Raw genomic sequence first — 23380 nt, forward strand, 5'->3', positions numbered from 1 at the left:
CTCTTGCTGCATGACTGAGGCCACAATTCAGTAGTATTGCCAGTGCTGTACACGGGACACAGAGATCACAGTACAGGCCTGACATTTCCACCCTTTCACACACAGGAAAATTCTTAGTATATTAAGATGAAGACTGTTAGGAAAACGCATGTAGGCCCAGCCTCAGAAATGACCCTCAATGCTTCTACACATTACTCTGAGGATGGACCGGCTAACTCCCTAAACTCAACATTGTGATATCCCCTAGAGTAACTTCTGTTTTTTTCCAGTGACTAAGTCAGGACTCTTTATTTTTATTATTCCAGAGTTTGAAGCAGAATTTCTCAATTCTCCTCACACTGGCTTATTTCTTCACTCTATGACCCCAGCCATTTGTAGGAAGCAAAAAGGTCGAGAAGTCCTAGAACTACCTGATATGTGGCCACATGCCCTTCCCTCAGAAAGTCACATTTCAAGCCTGAAGGGTAAAGCCTCATTGTGAGCCTTAGACAGCTCCCCACAGACAGGAAAAATGCCCGTCCCTCCTAGGGCCTCACCATTCTGAGCATGGTGCTCAGCTAGCAACATTGCCACATGTATCACTGGAGTCTGGCCACCCTAGGCACCAGGCTCCAGAATATTAAAATACAACCTGCCACACTCCCCACATGGCGGTCTATGGCTTTGCCTGAGGGAGGAAAAAAATAGGCAGTTTCATCTCTCCACTCCTGCGCCTAGTTTTACCTACTGTGATGGTGAATTAATTTTATGTATCAACATGGCTAGGTTATGGAGACCAGATGTTTGGTCAAACACTAGCTTGGATGTTGCTGTGAAGGTATTTAGTAGATGGGATTAGCATCTACAATCAGCTAACTTTAAGTAAAAAGGATTGCCCTCCATAATGTTGGAGGGCCTCATCCAATCAGCTGAAGACCTTAAGAGCAAGACCTGAGGTTTCCAGAGGAAGAAGGAATCTGCCTCAAAACTTCCACATTTACTCACGTCTGAGTTTCCAGCCTGCTGGCTTCCCTGAAGAATTTTGGACCCAAGATTGCAACATCAACTCTTGGAGGAATTTCTAGCTTGTGACCTGCCCTACAGATTACAGATTTATCAGCCTCCCAAATCACGAGCCAATTCCTTAAATAAATCTCAGTCCCTTCCCCTCTCTCTCTCTCTGTCTCTCTCTCTCTGTGTCTCCGACTCTATCTCTCTCTCTCTCCCTCCCCCACCCCCTCTCTGTCTCTCTCTCTGTCTCTCTCTCTCCACACACACACACACACACACACACACACACACACACACATCCTGTTGGTTCTGTTTTCCTGGAGAAACTTCACTGACAAGTTTATATTCATTCATCCATTCTTTCATTCAACAAATATTTATTGAATGCCTACTATGCCCAAGGTATTATTCTAGGGGTGGGGGATACAGCAGTGAACAAAATAAACAAAAATTCCTATCCTCATGGAGCTTACATTCTATTGTAAGCCTTCTAATTAAATAACTTCTAGCTAAGCAAGAATTCCACTATATTTGACTTTATTTTAACATTGCCTTTTATTTTTGTAAGATGTATTTTCCTACTAGAGGACAAGTTTCTGGTTTTCATCATTGTCTTGATCTACTTTCCCAATTTCTTTACGAAAATGAATAACATTAATTATCATTAGTCAGTTTTACAAATAGGGACTCTAAAAGGACAAAGGACAACCAAATCAGTGCAAGGCCTGGCAACTAGGATTTCTAAAGTCTGGAGTACAGATTAGCCACCAGAAAGCAAAGCCCAAGTGCATCATATTCTTAGTTTCTACTTAAGCCTTGTACTGGCAGTAAAAATACAAACAATTTTCCCCATAACTTCTCCACAGGAACGCTTCTTGGCTGATTTCTTATAACTCCACTGCACTGGTTCAGACAAAATCAACCAAGGTCATGACAGTGAAATGCATATTGCACGCTGATCAGAGACCTTGGATAGGAGTTATGAGCATGAACTTAAAGCCAGAACACTGGATTTACCCTGTAATTATTTTATTTTCGACTATAGCAAGTCTCAATCAAATAGCTATCCTGGGCTCAAAGCACTGTTTTGTGAAAACATCTAAAAGCCAACTTATACTTATGTGTAAATTGTACATATTAAATATAAATGATTCAGCAATGTGGATCAACTTTTACATGACATAAAAATCTCTTCTTTAAGGTCAACCAACCCAGAAATAACCTTTGCCATATTTTATTAATGTGTTTGAAGATAAAGTCTGTTTTTTTTTTCTCTACCAAACTCAGTACACAATTGTTAGTGTCCCAAAGTTTTATGTTAAATCGGGAGAATTCCTCTAGCCTTTGTAGCTTGCCTTCTTTCCTAATTCTGTGGACAGTTTTATCATATCGAAAGTACACTTCCTGCAAAACTATGGAAGTGACAACAATGCTAGTGGGTGTTGGGGGGGGGGGAGTAGATAGAATGGTGTTTAATTGCAAAAAACCTATCTTAGAGAAGATGCCTAGATCTGGACTTCTGCCTTGGAGTCGCAAATTAGAATCTGCTCTTGGACTGGTGGCGTAGGGTCAAGCTGATCTTCAAGGCAAAGCTTAATATCCATGCCATGGGTGCCAGCTCAGCAGAGAAATCCAAGCCCATGTCCTAGGATCTCAGTGAGAGGTCCCTGAGAGGCATTGAAAACAAGAGGCTTGGTTAAAAGAACACTGGCGTTGGGCCACCATACATTAAGCTGGTTTTGAAAATCAATTGTCAACTTTCTACTCGGGGCTCTGTTCCTCTTGAAGACCATCAAGAGCCCCCAAATCCTCACAAATGAGACAATGTGGAAAAACACATGGCTACAGCCTCCAATGGATGAGATGTTCTTTGCATCTATTCTTCTTTAGGAACTTAAATGAAAATAATCCATCCCTGGCATTCCAATCAAAATTGAGAGAATGTTCCTTGTATTCTGCCAAAACAAGTTCCCTTCTAACTCCTCTTCCCCCACTCACACTTCCCACTACCTTAAACTTCTTGGGTTCTGAGTTCAGATTCAGACTGGTTGTTCTGTGTTGGCATGAGCAATATCCTATTTCAAATAAGAATATTAAAAAAAAAAAAAGCCTCATAAAGCTCCTTGTTCATCAAATGACTCTTAGGAAACAACGATTTGATGAATTATGTGCAAATGAATCAGAAACATGTGGATTAAATTTCCCTCAGAATATGCATGGGTTTAACTATTCAGAGGGAAAGTACTTAGGAAAATGTATTCTGAATTTTCCTGAGCCCAAACACGTTTGAGAAAACTCTCTCGAACTTAGCTTGACAGATCCGAAGCACTGCTGCGCTTCTCCAGCCCAGGTCAAATGGCACGATAAATAAACATCTACACATAAACCGTGTGGTTAGAGAGGCACACACAGCCCTGCTGCTTGGTGTAATGACTATGGTATATGGGGTGTGCGGTGAAGAGAGGCCACAGGGCCTGGGGCTTGTCTGCATTCCCACTCAGGGTTTGTTTGTGTTTGATTTCTCATATGAGAGAAGAACATTGTAATGATTTCCACTACCACCCACCCACCCCCCTTCTCATCATTTTATTCCCATCGCTGAAACCCTCAGGGAGAATCTACTGCGTGTGACAAAGAAATATGTCTTTACTCTGTGTTGCAGACCTTGGATCACATCCAGGGCTCCCTTTTTCCCCGGAGGCCAGCTCTCATCCGTTTATGATTTGCATTTCATTGCCATACACTGAACCCAGTGAGAAGTTGTCTGAACCAGCAGAATGGTGAGAACTAAAAGTAGCAAGCAAGCAGGCTCCATTTTCCAGCTCATTCTGCACAGAGTCTGTGTTGCCAGAAATCTAAAGCCAAATTTGATTTAAAATTTTTACAGGAAAAGAACATCAACACTAGTAAGCTCAGTCTCTCTTCTCTTTCCCTTTCCCAAGACCCTTCTTGGCTTGGGAACCTCTATTTTATGCTTAATTTAGTTTTGGATTGCTAATAATTATCTTTTCTCTCTTTTCCCCTATCTTTATTTAATCTTGTCATTTATTTTCACAATGTCCTGATATTCTTCAGCTTTCTCTACCCATGATCCTTTGACTTGCAAAACTGAATGAAGGCAACCTTTAAAATGTGAACAGTAAGAATTTGAAAGAGAAGGAAGAAGTAGGGACCGAAAGAGCAGTATAATATTTGAAGAAAATATTAATCCAATTTAGAAGGTATCATAAAAATATGTAGATTATACTCTGCATGGAGAAACAACCCTGTCCTATACATTATCATTCTTATAAATGCTAATGAAAGAGTTATATGAAAGATTTTTCTTTTTTTAAATGAAGTCATCCCTGATATTCAGACAGCTTAGCTAAAGCTATAAAAGCATACTGCTAATGTAAAGACTGATCTTTCTCCTAAACTGCACATCTATCTATTTTTAATTGCTATCAAAATGTCTCTGTGGGAAAGTCCTACTAGCACGTCAAAATAAAAAGTAAACTACTTACTCTCCTGTAGTTCCTACCTTTGTTAAGGGCATTGAAAGAAGCTTTCTCTTCCCATACCTCCAGGACCAAGATGCCGCAAAGAATGGCTATTTTCTAAATGCTTCTAAACAGCATTTTCTAAATGCACCAAAATAGTTCACTCCTGAGCCCCTCTGCTGAATTTTTTTAAAGATTTTAATAGACTTTCTGTTTTACAGCAGTTTTAGATTTATACAAAAATTGTGCAGAAAGTACAGAAAGTTCGTGTATACCACTCCTCACAGTTTCCCCTGTTATTAACATCTTGCATTACTGGGTTTGTTTATTACAACTGATGAACAAATACTGGCAGACTTATTAACTAAACTCCATAGTTTACTTTAGAGTTCACTTTTTGTTTAGTATAGTCCTATGAATTTTAACAAATGCTTAATGTCATATATCCACCATTACAGTATCATATATAAGAGTTGCACTGTTCTAAAAATCCTTTGTGTTCCACCCAGTCACCCCTGACCTTTTTACTGCCTCTGTTAATTTTGCCTTTTTCAGAATGTCGTACAGTATGTAGTCATTTCAGACTGGCTTCTTTCACTTAGCAATATGCATTAAATTTCCTCCACATCTTTTCATGGCTTCATAGCTCATTTCTTTTTATCATGGAATAATAGTCCACTGTGTGCATATACCTGAACATGTCTCTAATCTGTTGATCAGTCCATCATCCACACTGCAATTGTGACAACAGATCTAAATGCCCCTCTGAGCGTGTCACTGCCCTGCTTAAGCCCTTCCATGTGTCTGCTGAGGAAGGAAGTTCTCAAGGGTCAAGAGGTGCAGGGAAGGGGATTTATTAGAATCTCCCCAGTGAGCTTTTATAATTTGCATCATTTTGACAGTAAGTTCCCTTCCTCCCTCTGGATTCTGACACCGTATGGAAGTGTACAGAGAGGATGGAAAACGTCTCTTGGTGATTCTGGAGTAGTCTTTCCCTGCTTTCTGCTCACTTCTCCTTCCTCCAAAAACACTCTCACCTACAAGATGAAGGCCAAACGCCCCAGGGCGCAGAGGCCTTGCAGGAGCTGCTGCCTGGCAGCCCTTCCCTGCCCCACTGTGGTTGCGCCGAGCTGCTTGCCCGTCCAGAGTCTCCCATTACATATCGGTGGTGCCCACCTTTCCCTCTGTCTGAGATGGTCTTTCCTTCTATCAAGTCTCATTTCCTCCTAGTGGAAGAGGCTTCTGCATCAGCCTGGGCACACCTGGCCCTGCTCACCGTGACTCCATGTGTGCTATCTGCCTGTCTTTCCCCAAGCCAGGGACTTTCTGAGGGATAAGACCATAATTTTATGAGTCTTTGCTCCCCATAGTAGATACTCAATGGTTTTGAATGAAATGATCCATCCATGTGTACATAAATAAATGGGTGAAGGAAATCATGGTAGTCAGGTCTATATGAGCTGACTAACTTGTTTTCCAAATAGTTTGTAATAATATCTAATTACTGCACAATCAATCCAATTTGGCCATTAAACTATCAGCAATCACCACACTAGGGCACAACCAAGCTAGTTATTTTGGTCATCTTAATACATAAATGTCATTTGTTGATCTAATCACACATGTAATAAACTCTGCCCCTATAAAAAAGACTATACCAACTATTATGAATAAAAAATGCTAACACATATTGAGTACTCACTGTGTACCAGGCACTGTCTGAAGTGCTTAAAGAGCACCGAATCATTTGGTCACCACGGTTACTCTTGAAGGCACGTGCTTTTATGGTGCCCATGTTACAGATGAGACAGGTGCTCACAGGCAACCAGGAGGCGAGAGGCAGCAGTGGCCTCTGAGCACAGCTCATGGCAGCACAGCCCATGTTCTCCACCATCTCTTGGTAGAAATGGGGCATTGTATGGCTTCCGCTAGAAACAACAAAAGACACAACTTGAAGTAGGAATATAATTAAACTGTCTATAGCTTCTATCTTACATTCAGATCAAAAAGACATCATAAAACCCATTTTCTCCATAGCTGGATTCTGTCACTTCCATTGGTCAACTTACTCATAACACATAACACACCAAAAGTGGGGGGAGAGGAAGAGTTGTTTCTATTTGCCTGAACTCACTTTTGCCTCCTTACCCCCTCAAAACTGGTTCTGAGATGACCTTAACTTAATCATTATCTGGAAAGTAATAAATATGGGTGCTTTGCATCTAGAAAGACACTGAGTTCCAGAAAGGGTAAAAGAAAAGTAAATCAGTGGAGGACACAGAACCAAAAAGAAATTGGGAGACAGGAGAGGGGCTCGAAGGCTGACTCCTTCCACACATCCGACGCTCCCCTCATAATCCTGAGCTTTTGAATAAAAGAAACTGACTTACTTGCCTGTTGATATTCTGTTTCTCCAAGACAGGAAACCAGGCTTAAAGAAGCTGCAAAACGTAATTTTAGCCAGGCCATCTTCTGTTATTTCCTTTTGTAATCCTATGTATGTTAAAATGGCTATTAACTAACAATGACAATTAAAGCAATAATGGCTCCTCTTTCATGAAATATAGGAGGCTTTTGACTTCCCTGTCCTCGCCTCCCACCTCCCCAACCTTATCCCCTTTCCGGAGCCCCTCGCCTGACCCCCTCGGATCTATCGGGAGGCCTTATAACCTTGTGGACCCGAGGCTGTATTCTATTCCCAGCTCAGCGCTGGCTGAATCACTCGCCCTCCCTTTGCCTCCATCTCTCCATCTGCAAAATAGCCGTAATAATGTGGGCCACCTGCTCCCTTGCAGGAGAGTGGTGAGAATTAATGATATTAGGTTAATGCTGTCAGCTTGCTGAAGAGCTCGGTGAATTAGGAGTGAGAGACCCTACATGGATACAAAATGTGATTCCCTAATCAAAGGACTTTGGAGCTGCCCATATATCTTCAGAACCAGGGGGACGGGCACATCAGCTTTCCTATTTGTTATTTGAAATGGTGCCCAAAAGAGAAGAGGACAAGACATGACTGAAGGATATGATCGAGACGACCCTTCTGGTGACTGTCCATTCAACATCTGTCCAGGGGGAGCGGAATTGGTGATTATGGCACCTCCGATTGCTGGAGTCCATTATCGTTAGCGCATTATTTGGTGCTGAACGCACTGAAAGGACAGGTCAGGACACAAGGTCTTTGTTATAAATGCAACACAGCCCCTACCCCACCCCACCCCATTCCAGACCATCCTAAAGTGAGCTGTGGGGCTCCCTTTCTCCCTCTCCTTCTCCCTACCCTGCCTCCACTAACACCCACCCCAGGCCCCCAGCCTTTATTTGAGAGCTCACAAACTGTTCCTGCCAGTTTAAGCAAAAAATGTTCTGAGTGGTAACAGGCCCACAGTAATTAATTTTGCTCCTTGACTGGAAGGTGAAAAGCTTTTTATTATGTAAATTATAAATGTCCTGAAGGGAAACTTTATCTCCCTCTCACCAATGAGCCCATCAAGTTGCCTGAATCAGGATTTTTTTTTTTTTATGTTTATTAGTCTAGGGGGGCCAGTTAGGGCATTTCATAGCTTCTAAGTGCTGACATTTATCTATTGCTTACAAATAAACCTAGTGGCAGGGAGCCATGGGTGGATCACTAAATGTGGAGAGGATGGGGGGCTGGGGCACAGGAAGTCTGGCCGTCCACAGACAGGCAGAGGTCAAAGGAGAGCAGCCTCTTGGCCCCAAGGCAATGTGGGAATCCACCATTCCCCACCCTGAGAGGTGTCTGTCTCTTCCTTCTTCTTGTTTGTTCCCTCCAACCCCCTCCCCTGTTATTCCTTCTCACCTGGTGTCACCCCGTAGCACTGGCACAGCTAATCCTCTCTGGGGCTGAGATGCTCTCTTGTCTCCTCACCCCAACCAGTATTCCCAATGACACCACTTAGGATCTTTGTTTGGGGACTATTCTTGTTTTCAAAAGATTACTGGAACTTTTTCTTCCCCCAGAGGATGGAGTTTTTAGGCCAATGAGAGTGTTGACCACAAATGTCCTCCACTCCAGATGGTTAGCGTACATTTCATAGTAATCTGGGCCTTGAGAAAGGGCAAGCTTTTGTTTTTTTCTTATTTTTCATGGCAACATCTCTTGATCTGTAGCTGGATCTTGGGTAACATTCTAGGCTGCAGAGTAGAATGGGAAGCTGGTGGAGAAGCAGCAGAGAGAGGGGAGATGAGCATTTCCTAACCTGTCCAGAAATGAGTGCAGGCTCTGCATCTTTAGCTTGAAAAACAAAAATAAATATCTTATTGATAAATGGACAAGTTAATAAGAAGCTTTTAGGGAGAACTCCATCCTCCGAGAGTACACAAGGCATGGGCACATGGTGGAGCTTACAGCCCAGTGACGCTGTGCCACATCAGAGGAAATAACCCTCGTTCTGAGAGGTCAGAAAAGCAACATGGGAGAGAAACTCTGAAAAGCCAGTAAGAGTGGACCAAGTTAGGGAGATTGTCTCAGGGGGACACAGAAGCAAGTGTGGGTCCTGGAGGCAGGAAAGAGCTTGATGTCGGCCTGGCCGAGGAAGGTGTATTTTCTCAACCTACAGTGAGAACCTAGTGAAGTATTCTAATCAAGTGAGTAACATTATCCTAATTTATATTTTTAAAAATTATTTTGGAGAGTGGATTGGGGACTAAGCCTGGCAACACCAATATGCTGGGACAAAAATGATTTACCTGTGAGTATAATTGGTATTCTCTTTTCAGGCCCACTCTCAGCCAGATAAGGGGGAACCCGCATTTACCTTCTCCCTCTTTGCTTTTTTCCTTTCAGGGGGAGACATCCTTGTTTACGGGGAGACAGACTTGGCTGAAACACATAATAAGGAAAAAAACAGGGAGATGGGAGAGAGAGAAAAATGCCTTTTGGGGCTGAATATCCAGAGGCTTTGTGTGTATGTGTGAGGAGGAAGGGGTTACTGGTGAGTGAGAGGCCCTGGAAGCCCCGTTCGAGGACTAGAGAGGCAGGGAAAAGAAAAAGGGGAGTTAAAAATCCTTACTGAGGATTGGGATGTGATCTTTTGATATTCATTAAGAAATGCCAGAAAAGGATTAGGATTATTTATTATTACTCTTTAGTTGTGGGACAGTGTTTCCTTGGACATACTCCTCCTCCAAGACTGGACTACAGGGGCCTTTATAAAAGGGTCACAACTTTATACAAGGAATGGGAAAGCAGACATGAATACGTTCCCCATCTTCACATCTGAAGATCCCAAATTTGAAACCACTGAAAAATCATAGTCCTGAAGATGTAATATAAACTCAATTTGGTAATTTTTCATAGATTGGTTCTATAATCAATTAGTATCAAAATAACTTCTATTCCACAATTGTCGAACATTCTTTTTTAATTCTAATACCAAATAAATTATTTGGTAATGATGGGTGCAAACAAAAAGAAAAATTCAAGAGTGAGAATATCTGGAGAAGACTGAGGACCCTCTTGAGGTGGTAGAGAGACAAAACAGAAGGGGGAGCAGAGGTGTGGCAGAGCCTGATAATTGTTCCCCAATATTCATTCTCCCCTTCTTCCATAGTGATAAAATTTTAAGCTGGGTACTCAGACATTCAGAATAAAGACTCTCTTTCCCAACCACTTTTGGAGCTGGGTGTGGCCATGGGGTCAGATTACGGCTAAGGGCATGTGAGTGGAAGGAATGCGTGCATCTTCTAGATCATGTCCCCAACGGGAAGTGTGTGCCCTCTCCTGGCCCCTTCTCTCCATTCCCATGGTCAGTGCTGTGGATAGAGTAGTCCGCCATCTTGGATGATGGGTACCAGAGATGGGTGAAGCTGCAGATGGAAGCTGCCCAGGCCTTTGACACATGGACCCCCCAGACCAGACCAGGGTGGCTGATGCCCGGACTGATATGTAAGAAAGGAGTAACTACTGCCTAATTTAAGCATTATTTAAAGCCAAAGCCCAGCTAATACTTTGGTCTTCTCCCCTCCTAGAGGTATGGGGGTAAAAGAACAAGGGTAGAATCTTCCCACAACCCTATTCGCAGATTGGGGGACTTAGGAACTCCGTGATGGTTCCCTGTATTTAGATAAGCAGTGATTTACAAAATGAATCCATGTCCTTCTACGTCATTTTCTTAGCTGACATTAGTTAAAAGTTAAATACGCACACACACACACATCCACAACTAAAAACTATATATATTTCCCTATTGTTTCTTTTTAACAACAGTTGCAACACTTTTTGAGGTAGAAAATTCCACTGAGGCTTTGGAAATCTCTGCAAAAGACATTTCGAGATACTCAAAACTGTGAAATCCATCATATAGAACACAACACCTTAGTAAAAAGACCCAAGTTTTACTACCAGCCCCACAACTAACATCAGAGTTAGGCAGCCTGAGGCACTTTAAAGCTCCAAACCTCAATTTCACATCTTGTAAATAGGGGAATGAGAGCAACTCTTCTAAAGAAATAAGCATCGTAGAGGCTTAGGGCAAGAGGAGGCATCACTGGACGCCTGGTCCAAACACCAAGTACTTGCATCCCCTTCATCAGTTCTTGATAAACAGATGTGTTAGTTTCCTAGATGCTAAAGCAAATACCATAAATGGCTTAAGAGAAATTTATTGGCTTATAGTTTTGAGTCTAGGAGAAGTCCAAAATTGAGGCATCAGCAAGGCCATGCTTTCTCCCCAAAGACTGTGGCATCCCAGGGCTGGCTGCTGACAATCTTTGGGGTTCCTTGGCTTTTCTGCCACATGGGAATGCACCATTCTCTTATGGGTTCTGTTGCCTTCCGGCTTCTGTCTCTCATCTGTGAATTTCATTCGTTTATAAAGGATTCCAGTAATCCAGATTAAAGCCCAACCTGACTCACTTGGGCCATACCTTAACTAAAGTAACATCTGGAAGAAATCTTATTTACAATGGTCCACACCCACCAGAGTGTGGACCAAGACCAAGAACATGTGCAAACTGGGGTACACAATTCAATCTGCCACAGTAGGTTTCTGCCTATTCTGCTCAGTTTGTTTCCAGCGATGGGGACCTCACTATCATTCTACTTGGTGCATTTGATACATAAAACAGTAAGAATTTGCTCAGCTACAGATGATTCCTTGTTTCTGTCACAGTGCATTCTTGCAGAGATGAATTGAAAGGTAGCATGGCAAAGTGAAGGGAGGACACTGAAGTCAGATGAAACTGACCTTGAATCCAGGTTCATCATTTATGTGACCATGGCCTAAATTTCCTAAATTGTAATTATATATATTTTAGGGATTACAAGTGATTTACATAAAGTGGTACATAGTACCTACACATAGCAATTACTTAATCCTTCCACAGTGTTTGCTGCTGTTATTGTTATTTTTGTCATTATCATTGTTATAATCATTCTAGGAGCAGTATAGGTGGACTGTCTAGGTTAAAATCCCAGCTTAGCCATGCACTATGTGTGTGAACTTAGATAAGTTACTTAACTTTCCTGTGCCTCTGTTCTGGTTTGCTGAAGCTGCCATTATGCAAAATAGCAGAAATGGATTGACTTTTATAAAGAGGATTTATTATGTTACAAATTTACAGTTCTAAGACCATAAAAGTGTCCAAACTAAGGCATCAGCTAGAGGATACCTTCACTGAGGAAATGCCAATGGTGTCTGGAATACCTGTCAGCTGGGAAGGCACGTGGCTGGCATCTGCTGGTTCTGTGCTCCCAGATTGTGTTTCAAAGTGGCTTTCTTCAAAATGTCTCTGGACTTCCGTCTCTCTTAGTTTCTCTCAGCTCTCTGCTTGGTTCTCCTGGGGCATTTCCCTCTAAGCATCTGGGGGTCCTCTCTTCACTTCTCCAGGGCAAATTTGGGGCTTCATCTCTTAGCTTAGCATATCCAAACATCCTTCTGTCTGCATCTCCCAGCATCTCCAAGTGTCCGGGTCTATGTGGGCTCTCAGCTCTCTCAAGGTCTCCAGTGATCTAACTAAGACCCACTTTGAATGGGCAGGATCACATCTCCATGGAAATAATTTAAGCAAAGTTCTCACCCACAGTTGGGTGGGTCACATCTCCATGGAAACACCTAGTCAAAAGGTTCCACCCCACGAGATTGGATTAAAAGATCATGGCTCTTCTGGGGTTCATTATAACAGCTTCAAACTGGCACACCTTCCATTTCCTCTTCTGTCTATGAGGATTGCTGTGAGGATTAAGCAAGTGAAAATATGTGAAGCCCTTTGAATAGCACTTTATAATAGTATGCATTTTATGAATATTGGCTTCTATTATTATTAAGCGGTAACAATTTATAAAATAAGAGGGACTGTTATCCAGGAAGTAAGCCGAACCCTTCATGTGTTTTAAAACAAAATTAGACTTGATTGATTTAGAAAAACAGTTGCATAGAGCCAACACTTGACTGTATGGCAAAATGAAAAGGATCATTAACACAGATAAGTTGGGGCAGTGACTAAAACAAAAGCTTCTTACACTTGTCCTTGATAGTAAATTTACTTCTGTAAATATGCATTTCATTTGGTTAATATTAAGTATCTTTGACATGGGAATGGGAGACAATCTAGGATTTAAAGGGGGCAGGTGAAAGTTTAATATGCTTAAGGTTTTCAGAAATATTTAAAATAAGCTGAGAGAAAATTTTTATTTAAGAATATTCTGTTATCTTTGTCCCAGTGCTAACTGAGATGAAAGCCTCAGGAAAAGCTGTGGTTAAAAGAACACAGCTAGGAGTCCAGCTTTCTCCAGTTTGGACCATGTTCTGTCACCAACTAGCTGGCTGCCTTAAAGAGTGTCACTTAACATCTCCAAGCCTCAATTTCCTCATCTGCAAGATGAGGGGGCTTAATTAGAAATGCTTAAGATCCCTGCAATTTCTTACCTTCTAAGAGCCTATAACCTGGCCAAATACATGTTAGCAGGCAAGCAGCATCCTCTAGTTTTAAGGATAGCTGTCCTTAATGGTGCTTTCTTAGATTTCCTATTCCATGTTCTATAAGTAGTCTGAACATGTTAATTTGAGTATTTTATTGTGAAGACCTACAAGTGAAAGAATATTGTGTCAGTCACAGTAGCTTAGGTTATGCTACAGTAACAAATGACCCCAAATATCTCAGTGACTTTCAAATACTCAGTTTTATTTTAAGTCACACTGCATGTCCACCAAGAGTCACCTGTGGCTCTGCAACATGTCCTCTTCATTCCAGGACCTAGGCTGATGGAGAAACCTCTACCTGGGGTGTTGCTCTTCTGGCAGAGGGAAAAGATGACAAGGCGAACCCCAAGGTGGCTTTTAAACCTATTGCACCAAAGCTACACCCATCACCTCTGCACACACTGCACTGGCCAAAGCAAATCACACAGCTCTTCCTGACTTCAACAAGGAGGGGATGACGAATCATTGCCTTCCCCACCCCCCAAAAAATTATAGGGAAAGAAGATGAAAGAGTTGGTGAAAACTAATACAATCTACAATAGATGTCAGTGGAGGATTTAGCCCTTGCTGGAAAGTGAATGGCTCCTAAATGGAAGGTAGGAGAAACTCCTCTTTGTTGAGGGGAAACAGGAATGCCTGGAACCCAAATATACAAATATAAGAACACTTCTAGGAAAACAGTAGCTGAGGTAGCAGTTTCTCTTTGCTATTTTGTGAGACTAAATGCCAAACAAATAAGAAAAAAAAAATCAAGGAGAGGGGTGCTGTTAGGAATGGGGAGAGAGATTAGGAGCTGGGGAAACCCAGTCTTGGAGAGATGACACCATTTTCTGCATCTCCAGGAGGTTCCAGCTAATGACTGTGTGTAAGCAGAATGTGAATGCAAAGGGTGCCAGCGAGTACATAAAAGGCAGAGGAAGAAGGATCAACATGTTTTGCTTCCATTTCCAGGAAAGGGATGGTGTCCCCAGCAGCCTCCCACATTAGATGACCAGAAAAAAAAAAAAGCAAACACAAATAACATTCATTGAAAATGAGAGTCCCAACTACCGTGTTTCACAGCACATCCTCCCTCGAATCCTGGCTGCAAACCAGCCCAGCCACTTGAAGCAGCGTTGGCAGCTTGCTTTCACTTGGCACCGAGTATGCATGGCAGCTGGATGGCTTGTAGTCAATGTAGTTTTGCAGCTGGTGGTGGTAGCAATTGGCAACAACTAACTGTCCAGATGGGCATTAAATTTTCTTTAATGTTTATAATATGTCAAAAGAGAATAATCCTATGTCAAAGTGGCTTAGAAGAACTTTTACTCAGGAGCTTCCAGAAATTTCTTTCTGACAAGATGGAGGTTGCTTTATTTCAACTACATACGTGAGTCTTATTTCCTTAAATTAGCTCAGGGTGTTCCTTCCACAATGGAACCTCCTTTGGCTATAGGAGGTTTGGGGGAATCTCCGATCTATTTCCTGTCTCAGGTTCTCCACAATTTGTTGATCATTAGCTAACACGCACGACCATGGGCATGGAATTATAATTGAGGGTCCAAGAGAAAAATACCAGTCTTATTCTGGAATTTTTGTTATCCCCAGATGGGGCCAATACCACTCAGGTAATATTATAAAATTAGGAGTAAAGTAATAACTGTTGTATAGAGGAAGAGCACTGGGCAAAACGTTTCAGACTCATAGAACAGGCAAGGAATCAATATCTGAAATACATATTGCAAAATTGCTGTAAATCAATTAAAAAACCCTATTTAAAAATGAGCACAGGCTGTGAATATGCAGTTCATAGAAGGGAAGATACAGATGGCCCACACTTATGAAATGATGGTCAGTCTCATTAGGCATCAGGGAAAAGTAAGACATCATTCTCCCCCAGCAGTTTGGAAAAAAATTACAGATTTTAACCTAAAATATGGTTGGGATGTGAGGAAACAATACTCCTCAGACACTGCTGGTGGGAGTGTGAAGCATTACAGTCACTTGGGAGGAGAATTTCTTGGTATCTATAAATTAAAACTGCATGTGCCCTGTGACCTAACAAATCCTTCTTTGTACATCTCCCCCACCAAGAACATTTACAAACATGCACAAGGAAACTTATGCACTGATATTAAATACAGCGGTGCTACTCAAAGTATGGTCCTTGGACCAGCAGCATTAGCTTCTCCTGTAAATTTGTAGAAATGTAAATCCATGGCACACCCAAGACCTACTGAATCAGGGTAGGTGGGGTTGGGGCCCAGGAATCTGTTTTAATAAGTCCCTCTAGTGATTCTGACACTCACTGAACTCAGAGAGGAACTGCATTATAGCATTGTTATGTAATGGAGAAAAACTGGAAACTATCTAAATGTCCCTCACATACCACAGTTTATTCATATTATAGAAGATTAACTGTCAGTTTAAAAGAACTGGTTAATTATGTCCTGATCCAGAAAAATATCCAAGCTAGACATATTGTAAAACCAAATGTATAGTTGTATATATGACTTACGGTTTTTAGACTACAGAATAATACTATACATTTCTATGCACACATTTCTAGTATAGGTACATTGTGCATATAGTACATACATGCCTACACATGTATGTATATGTGTAAACATTCAGTAAAAAAAATCTGGAGGATACCTATCAATTGATAGCAGTGGTTAACTCTGGGAAGGATATTGGGTTTGGGCAGGGGTCAAGGAAGACTGTAGCTTTTTCTTTTTCATTTGATTTTTTGCAACAGAAACTCATATGTATTATTTGTGAAAGTTTTTTTTTTAGTTTTTTATCTTACAATAGAGGACTACCTGAGGGGGCCAGGAGATCTGGGTTCTAGACCCAGCCTGGACACCACAGTCCAGCTGTGTCTCCTTGGGCAATTCCCAGCCTTCATCTCTCTTACCTGCCAAACAAAGGAAATGAGCCAGTTAACCACAAGATCCTTTTATTCGGACTGATCATGCTATCATTCTTGCCAGAGTTGTCTGAGTATGAAAATCAGATAGCTTAATAAATCTTCTGTATATTTCAGAAAATAAATATACAGAGGCATACATATTTAAGTCCTTTGAGGAACTGGTTAATAATTATTTCCACCCTTTCATTTTAGGACAAGTGACTTGCGTGCATCTGCTTGTGTTTAAATATTATTGTGACTATGAGAAGCCCTTCATTTTTAAAGTAAAAGTTTAGAGACCTGCTAAAACAAATTGCTCCTCAAAATTTCCCAGGGGCTTGAATTTAAGGGAAACTTCAGGGTCCTGATTCCAGTGGCATCAGTGTGTGAACACAAATATTGTAAGCACTCCTGTCCTAGCAGAATGCATTGACCCCGACCACAATCACACACACAGTGGACATGTAATGACATTGGGCACATAGACGGTGTCAGGACAGAGAGCTGCAGTGATGGTCAGTGTCATGTTTCCATTCTAAAGGAAAACAGGATTGATGTCAATCACTCTATTTTTCTCCAATTTTATATGTCACCCCCCAAATTAAGAAGAAACTCATATCATGTAAGAATCTGGGTTTGTTTGGACCAAAATATAGATAATAACCCAAAATTCTTTCTGGAGTAGATATCAGAAACTTGATTAAATAAGAATTAGGAAGACAAAAAAATCACACTAAAGAGCAAAGAGTAAGGCCAAGCTAGTTACAAAGTTTAGTCAACTTGTCCCCGTAAGAGAAAGTCCTGTTTTCTTGATCAAATGCAATATTCAAATAGAGCAGTGAACCAGCAAGAGCTTTAGAGACCATTAACAACCCTCTCATTATATAACCAGTCAACAGTAAATTTGGGACTAGAATCCAGCTCTCCTGTCTCTTAGGCCAAGGCTCCTTCCTGAGTATAAATAGAACAAACCAAACTGCACTGACCACCTTGTATATAGGTGGTGGGTTTTCCCAATTTTACAAGGAAAATATTTTTGAAAAACAGAGTTAAATGCTTTTCATTGTATATATTTAGAGTGAATGTAAAGAAGATTTATGGGAAAACATTATTTTACAAATGTAAATATGGCATCTCTTTTACTAGAATCTAGTAATTCTGGATATGGAGTAATATCCTATTGGTCTTGAATTAAAGAAAGAATAAGTAGTGTGCTGGTTATTCTTCATGTGCTATCCTGATCCATTCTCCATCATTCCCTGCCCTGCTCTGGCCCCTGTTGGCTGACCACCACGATGGGCTCCCTCGCCTTCAGGCCCCAGTTGGGTTTGTAGAGTGGGAGGAATGGGCAGGAGAGATTAGCAGGCAGAAGAGAAAGGGGATTGGGGGTCTTATCCATCTCCACCTCAGCCCATTCCTGCCCGCCTCCTCACTGTCTTGCTGACAGAGACTGCCTGGCACACAGTCCCCCTTCCAAGGCCCCAAGCTCTCTCTAGGCTGGGTAACACCCATCCCTGAGTGCCTCCATCCCTTCACTTAACTCCTTCAGTTAATACTTTGAATATACCATCGGTTTCCTGCCAGGACCCTGACAGCTCACTGCACAGAGTAAATAGAAGCTGTAGGTATCTGTGAACACAGGTATGAAGCCAGCAGCTGGTAAATGAAGTCCCCTGCCAGCTCTGAGTAAGTCCTGGCCAGGGCCAAACCAGAACCTGAGTCTGCCTCGCTGGGCGTTCTGCCCCCATGTCCCCTTGTGGGATATGCCAAGAGCCCCAGGCTGAGAGAGCTCCAGGACAAAGGGCGTCTTGCTCACCACTTGCTCTAAAGCAGTGGGTCCCCCGAGCTCAGTGTTCCTCAGCCGGACACAAACCCACTGAGTATGTGGTATCCACCTGGACCCCTCTGTGAGGCCCCTGTGCGACATGGGGGACAGAGGGAACCGACGCAAGCAGCTCTTGCAGCTTGCTGTGCTGTGAGTCTGACCCAGGAATCTCCTGTCTTCTCCCAGCACCCAGGAAACAGTAACAGGTTAATTTAGGAGCTTAAAAGTAGAGTAAAATCCCAAACCTGAACACCCGCATCCGCTACACTGCAGCCACACTGGCTTCCTTTCTGTTCCTCGGAAACACAGCCGATTCCTGTCTTCAGGATTTCTCACTTCCTGTCCCTTCTCTTGGAATGATCAGTCAGTTCCAAGATCTTCACAGGGCTGATCCCGGCTTTTCTCAAGCCTCGGCTCACTTGCCATCTCTCAGAGAGGCCTCTTCTCAACTTCCGATCTAAAGTCCCTTTTGATCCCATCACCAATTTTATTTTCTTACATTTTCCACTATTTTATATTATCTTTTTGTTTATTTGTTTAATACTGGTCTTTCCGCCAACCCCCCAAAAAATGTAAACTCCAGGAGAACTGGGATCTTTTAGGCTGTGTTCTTTACTGTATTTCCAGAACTTAGAATAGCACCCAGTGCAGTAGCACATGGGTATTTTATGAGTGAATGAATGACCAAATGAATGATTGAGTTTTTACAGTGTTACTATTTATTGCCTGATGTTACAGACTCTTTCAAACTCAGGTGCTCCTCCGTACAATGGGGATAAGAAACTAAACTGCTTTTATATCATATATATTACGTATACAATTATATATATCAAAATTGTTGACTATTTGTATTTAACATATTTCATCTTATATGCTATATACAATAATAAAATGAGGTAATGTAACCATATTCTGAAAGCTGTATAGTACAATATCATTCCTAGAAAGTGCAAGGTTCAGTTTTACAATAAAAGCACATATTTGGGGTCAACCTTAATATTTTCTGCTTCAGGGAGGTCACATAATTGTCACTATCTGCATATTCTATGTGTTCAACTCAATAAAGGCATGCTGGAAAAGGAGAGAGAAGCATTTCTCAACACATCTAGGTGTAAGTAATAACACATCACTTAAGAGGAAAAAAAGCACTGTTAAGGGCCCATCCAATTCTAAGTTGCCACAATTATAGAGACATCATGCAGAGGTGACGGTGTTCCAGCAATTTCCAGGGCTTTGCCCTCACTAATGAGGTAGATTCCACTAACCATACAGCAAAACCAGGCTCATTGCTGGATTCTCCATCTGGGGTTTGGAACGTTCACACTTTCCTCTCCCCAACATGACTTGCACTTTGTACAGAGTTTTACAGAGCCCCTTGCACTATGGGCAATTCGCATCCTTCTGCTACAAAACAAGTCTGGTACAACATTACAGGGATGGAGGTGGGGGAAGAAGGCAGGAAGCTGCCAGCTTTAAATACACTTTTACATCTCCCACAAACTGGAGATTTACTGGAGATCTTTATGAAAGAAATAAATAACCCTTCTTCAGCCTCCTTCCAGCTCCCTCCTTGCTTTTCCCTGACCTCCACTTACCGACCTCTGCTTCCTGTAGGATTTGCCTGGCCTCCCACCTTCTGTGGTCACACTGGAGAAATCTCTATGAAAACTTGACATCAGCTAGGTCTAAGAGAAGTTTCCTCATCTGTTAAATGGCAAGATTAGAGCATTTATTTAACAAATCCCTCCATAGCACTTGCTATGGGCCAAGCAATGTCCAAAGGGATAAACATTACTAAGACATTACTAAATTACCAAAACATTATTTTGTATAATCCTCACAACAACTCTTTGGGGTAAGCTCTATTATTCTCATTCTACAGATGGAAAAATTGAGGCACAGATTGAAAAACTGAGGCACATAGAAGTTAAGTAACTTGTCCAAAGTCATGCAGCTGACAAAGCTGCAGACATGGATCTGGAAACCAGGCAGCCTGACTTTACCGGCCATCTCTTGGCCATGCACCATGCTGCTGCTTAGATGAGCACTAAAATCTCATACTATGTGGACACTCACCTCCGTAAGTTAGTTTCCGGCACATTCTAATATGTCTAGTATTCATAAGATAGATTGATTATTTGGCCACAGTCTCTCTACTCCCTACCTTACAAGCTTACTTTCTGGGTAAATGTGGGATCCAGGAGAGGGGCTCTCTTTCATAAGGCATTCAGAGGTATTAAAAGCTACTCCTTTCCAGGTCTTGGGGAATCTTCCTACGCTTTACTCTACTGCAGGAGAACTTACTTACCTTAAACAACAAGTCCGTAGTGGACCCAGGCACGTGGAATCTGGGAATCCAGACGTGCCCTTCTCTTGTGACAGCCATGAGTACAGGCAGGATTTTTCCAAGACCCAGTGCCATACCCACCAACAATTCCCTTTACACACTCTCCCCAACCCCCTTGCTAGCATTCAGACCTGCCCTGGGCCTGGCACAGAAGGTATGCGGACTTCTCTAACCTGGATGCACGCACACAGGTGAAGCTCTCTCATGTCATCTTAAGTGCAGATTGGTGAGAGATCTGAATGCCTGACAATATACCTCAGTGTCACTCACATCATTAAACAGCTCACACTGAGACCCCAAATGCATCTAATCTTCCTTTCTTTCAACACCCAGATCAGCAAGGGGCATTCAGTCACAAAATATTCAACAGCAAAAAGCATTTAAAAATAACATAAGGTTTTACTCCATTCTCTTGAAAATGAGGCAAGATGGAAATCTCATCCTGAAACTACAACCATGTGCATCTCTTTTCTGTTTTCCCTACGACTTCAGCCAGCTGTGGTTCTCCTGCCTCACCACTCCACTTTCTCCTTGGGTCTCTTTCGCCCCCGTTTTCTGTCCCTCTCTGCTTCTCTTTTGGCCTAAAGGTAAACACACATAAGCACAGGCACACAGGCACCCCTAAGTAGCATCAAGTCTTTTCTCATGCAAATCAGTTTAGCCTCTTTCTTATTGCAGTTTTCCTCTTGCCCTTTACTCGTATAGCTCAACAATGTACAGACAACCTGAACAGGGTCTACATGGAACCCTCCTTAAAATGTCAAGTAGCTGGAAATGCTATCAATACAATCAGATAGCATTATAAGTGCAAATTTCAATTGTGTGATTGTGAAAGAGTGCATTGCAAAGATATTAGCAGAGCTTCACTTTACGTACAAATTTTGAAATAATGTGTATCTGCCCCGAAAATAAACATTTATAAAGATTACCTCATATTAAAGCTGAATTAACAGAGTTTTAGTCTTTGCCACAGGACCTTACCATATTAGCCTATGAACAGAAATGCTCACTATCCTTTAGCATGATTTGCCTTGGACTATGGCAGATTTGAATTACATAAGGGCTTTGGGTAAGTATCTTTTGATTAAACAAACAATTTTTGTAATACTTTGATAATTTTATTTCTACTATATACTTTAGACAAAACATATTTGTAAATAATGACATCATCATGCTATATTAATTGTAGGTTTAATATGGAATTCAATATTTCATTTTCTACTTAAAGTGTTAAGTACTATCCAAAGAAAGATAATATATCCATATACAAAACAGTGCTTTTTTAAGTATGGCCCTGAACTTAAGAGTTGGCTTGATGGCTAATGATGCGTCTGCTAAGTGTGCATATTGTAAAGAAAGTACTTTCTATTGTTCAATAATTTGTCCTATTTAATCGCTTTAATATTGAATAAAAATCCCTAAGGAATTTTCACTTCCAGCAATGTTTTCTGACTTTCTTTTGGTGTCTAGACAATAATGATTTACTGAAATCTTTGGGGAGCACATAAGAAAATGCCTTACAAATATTTAATATTTGTGGTTACTGGGTTGGGGAAAGGGGGGAGAAAAGAAAGCCTTATTGAGGTTTGGTACTGTTTCCAGATTAAACAACTTTGATATATATAGGATTTAATGGACAAAAAGCCCAGTGTATGGTGTTTATGGCGGCAGTATTCACGACTTGCAATGGATGGAGGTAGCCTAAGGGTACATAGACTGATGAACAGAATGGTGAACTGTGGTGTATGCATGCAATAGAATCTTGAGCAGCTGCAAGAAGGAATGAGGCTGTGAGGCACACAACTAGGTGAATGGATCTTGAGGACAGCATTTTAAGTGAAGTATGCCAGAAACGAAAAGACAAACATTTAACACCTCACTAATAAGGACTAACTATAATGTGTAAACTCTGAGAATTGAATATTAGAGCACAGGTTATCAGGGGAATGCTTATTGTAATGGTTCCTAGATTGTAAGTTCTTACAGCAATCACATTTATTCCTGAGCTGTAATGGTTCTCTCCAAATTCTGAGATGCTGAGCTCTTTGTATATGACCTGGTCAGTCTCTGGAACTTCGGGTATCTGTGTGACGCCTGAAACTCAGAGCTAGAGCTCGGCAGCTATGAATGTCAGTATTACCTTATACAGCAACTGTTAAAAAAAGCTGAAAAAGAGTTCATACTTCAATTAGAGATGTGAATGAAGCAGATCTGATCAGGACTAAGGCAAATCAGGCCAAAGGGTAAAGGACGATAATGGCTGTGTTTTTAAACTTCAACTTCTGTGTGAGACCAAGGGAAGAGAGGTTTATTTGGTGCAGGATCTATATTTTCTGTAGCACACTTAATATTTTAACTTGTATGGTCAGTTAATTCAAACACCAAAATTACATGGAACTTTGAATAGGAAGTGAGATCTGGTAGATTTGTACAGGTGAATGTGAAATCCTGATACATCCCAAAGTAATTTGGGCAGAGAATAAAAATATTTTTGCAGGTCCTCCCTGAGGAATAGGGAAAAATGCCGAAATGTTGGACTTCCCTACCTGGGTTATTACTGATATTCTCACAAACGTTGAGGACTACCAATTTAGGAGGCCGAGCCCTCAATCTTGGGGCTTGCCCTTATGAAGCTTGTTATGGCAAAGAAAGGCTAAGCCTCCTTATAATTGTGCCTAAGAGTCTCCCCCAGAGAACCACCTTGTTGCTCAGATGTGGCCTCTTTCTCTCTCTAAGCCCACTCAGCAGGTGAACTCACTTGCCCTCCCTACTACCTGGGACCTGACTCCCAGGGGTGTAAATCTCCCGGGAACACAAGACATGACTCCCAGGTATGAGCCTGGATCTGGCATTGTGGGATTGAGAAAATCTTCTCAACTAAAAGGGGGAAGCAAAATAAAGTTT

The 23380-nt window shown here is 41.6% G+C and overlaps 1 protein-coding gene across 4 annotated transcripts in view; it reads right to left on the reverse strand.

Moving 5' to 3' along the window:
• Positions 1-23380, reverse strand: part of FTCDNL1 (formiminotransferase cyclodeaminase N-terminal like) — a 158307-nt gene that overhangs the window by 56741 nt on the left and 78186 nt on the right. For all 4 annotated transcript variants that reach the window (XR_005218767.1, XR_005218764.1, XR_005218765.1 and 1 more), the window contains 3 exons: positions 8293-8647; positions 6863-7621; positions 6175-6400 (listed from right to left, as the gene is read on the reverse strand). The gene's annotated coding sequence lies outside the window, so the exon portion shown is untranslated. The remainder of the gene's footprint in view (positions 1-6174; positions 6401-6862; positions 7622-8292; positions 8648-23380) is intronic.

Source organism: Choloepus didactylus, chromosome 9 (genome assembly GCF_015220235.1).
Source record: "Choloepus didactylus isolate mChoDid1 chromosome 9, mChoDid1.pri, whole genome shotgun sequence".
Classification (NCBI taxonomy): Eukaryota; Metazoa; Chordata; class Mammalia; order Pilosa; family Megalonychidae; genus Choloepus; species Choloepus didactylus.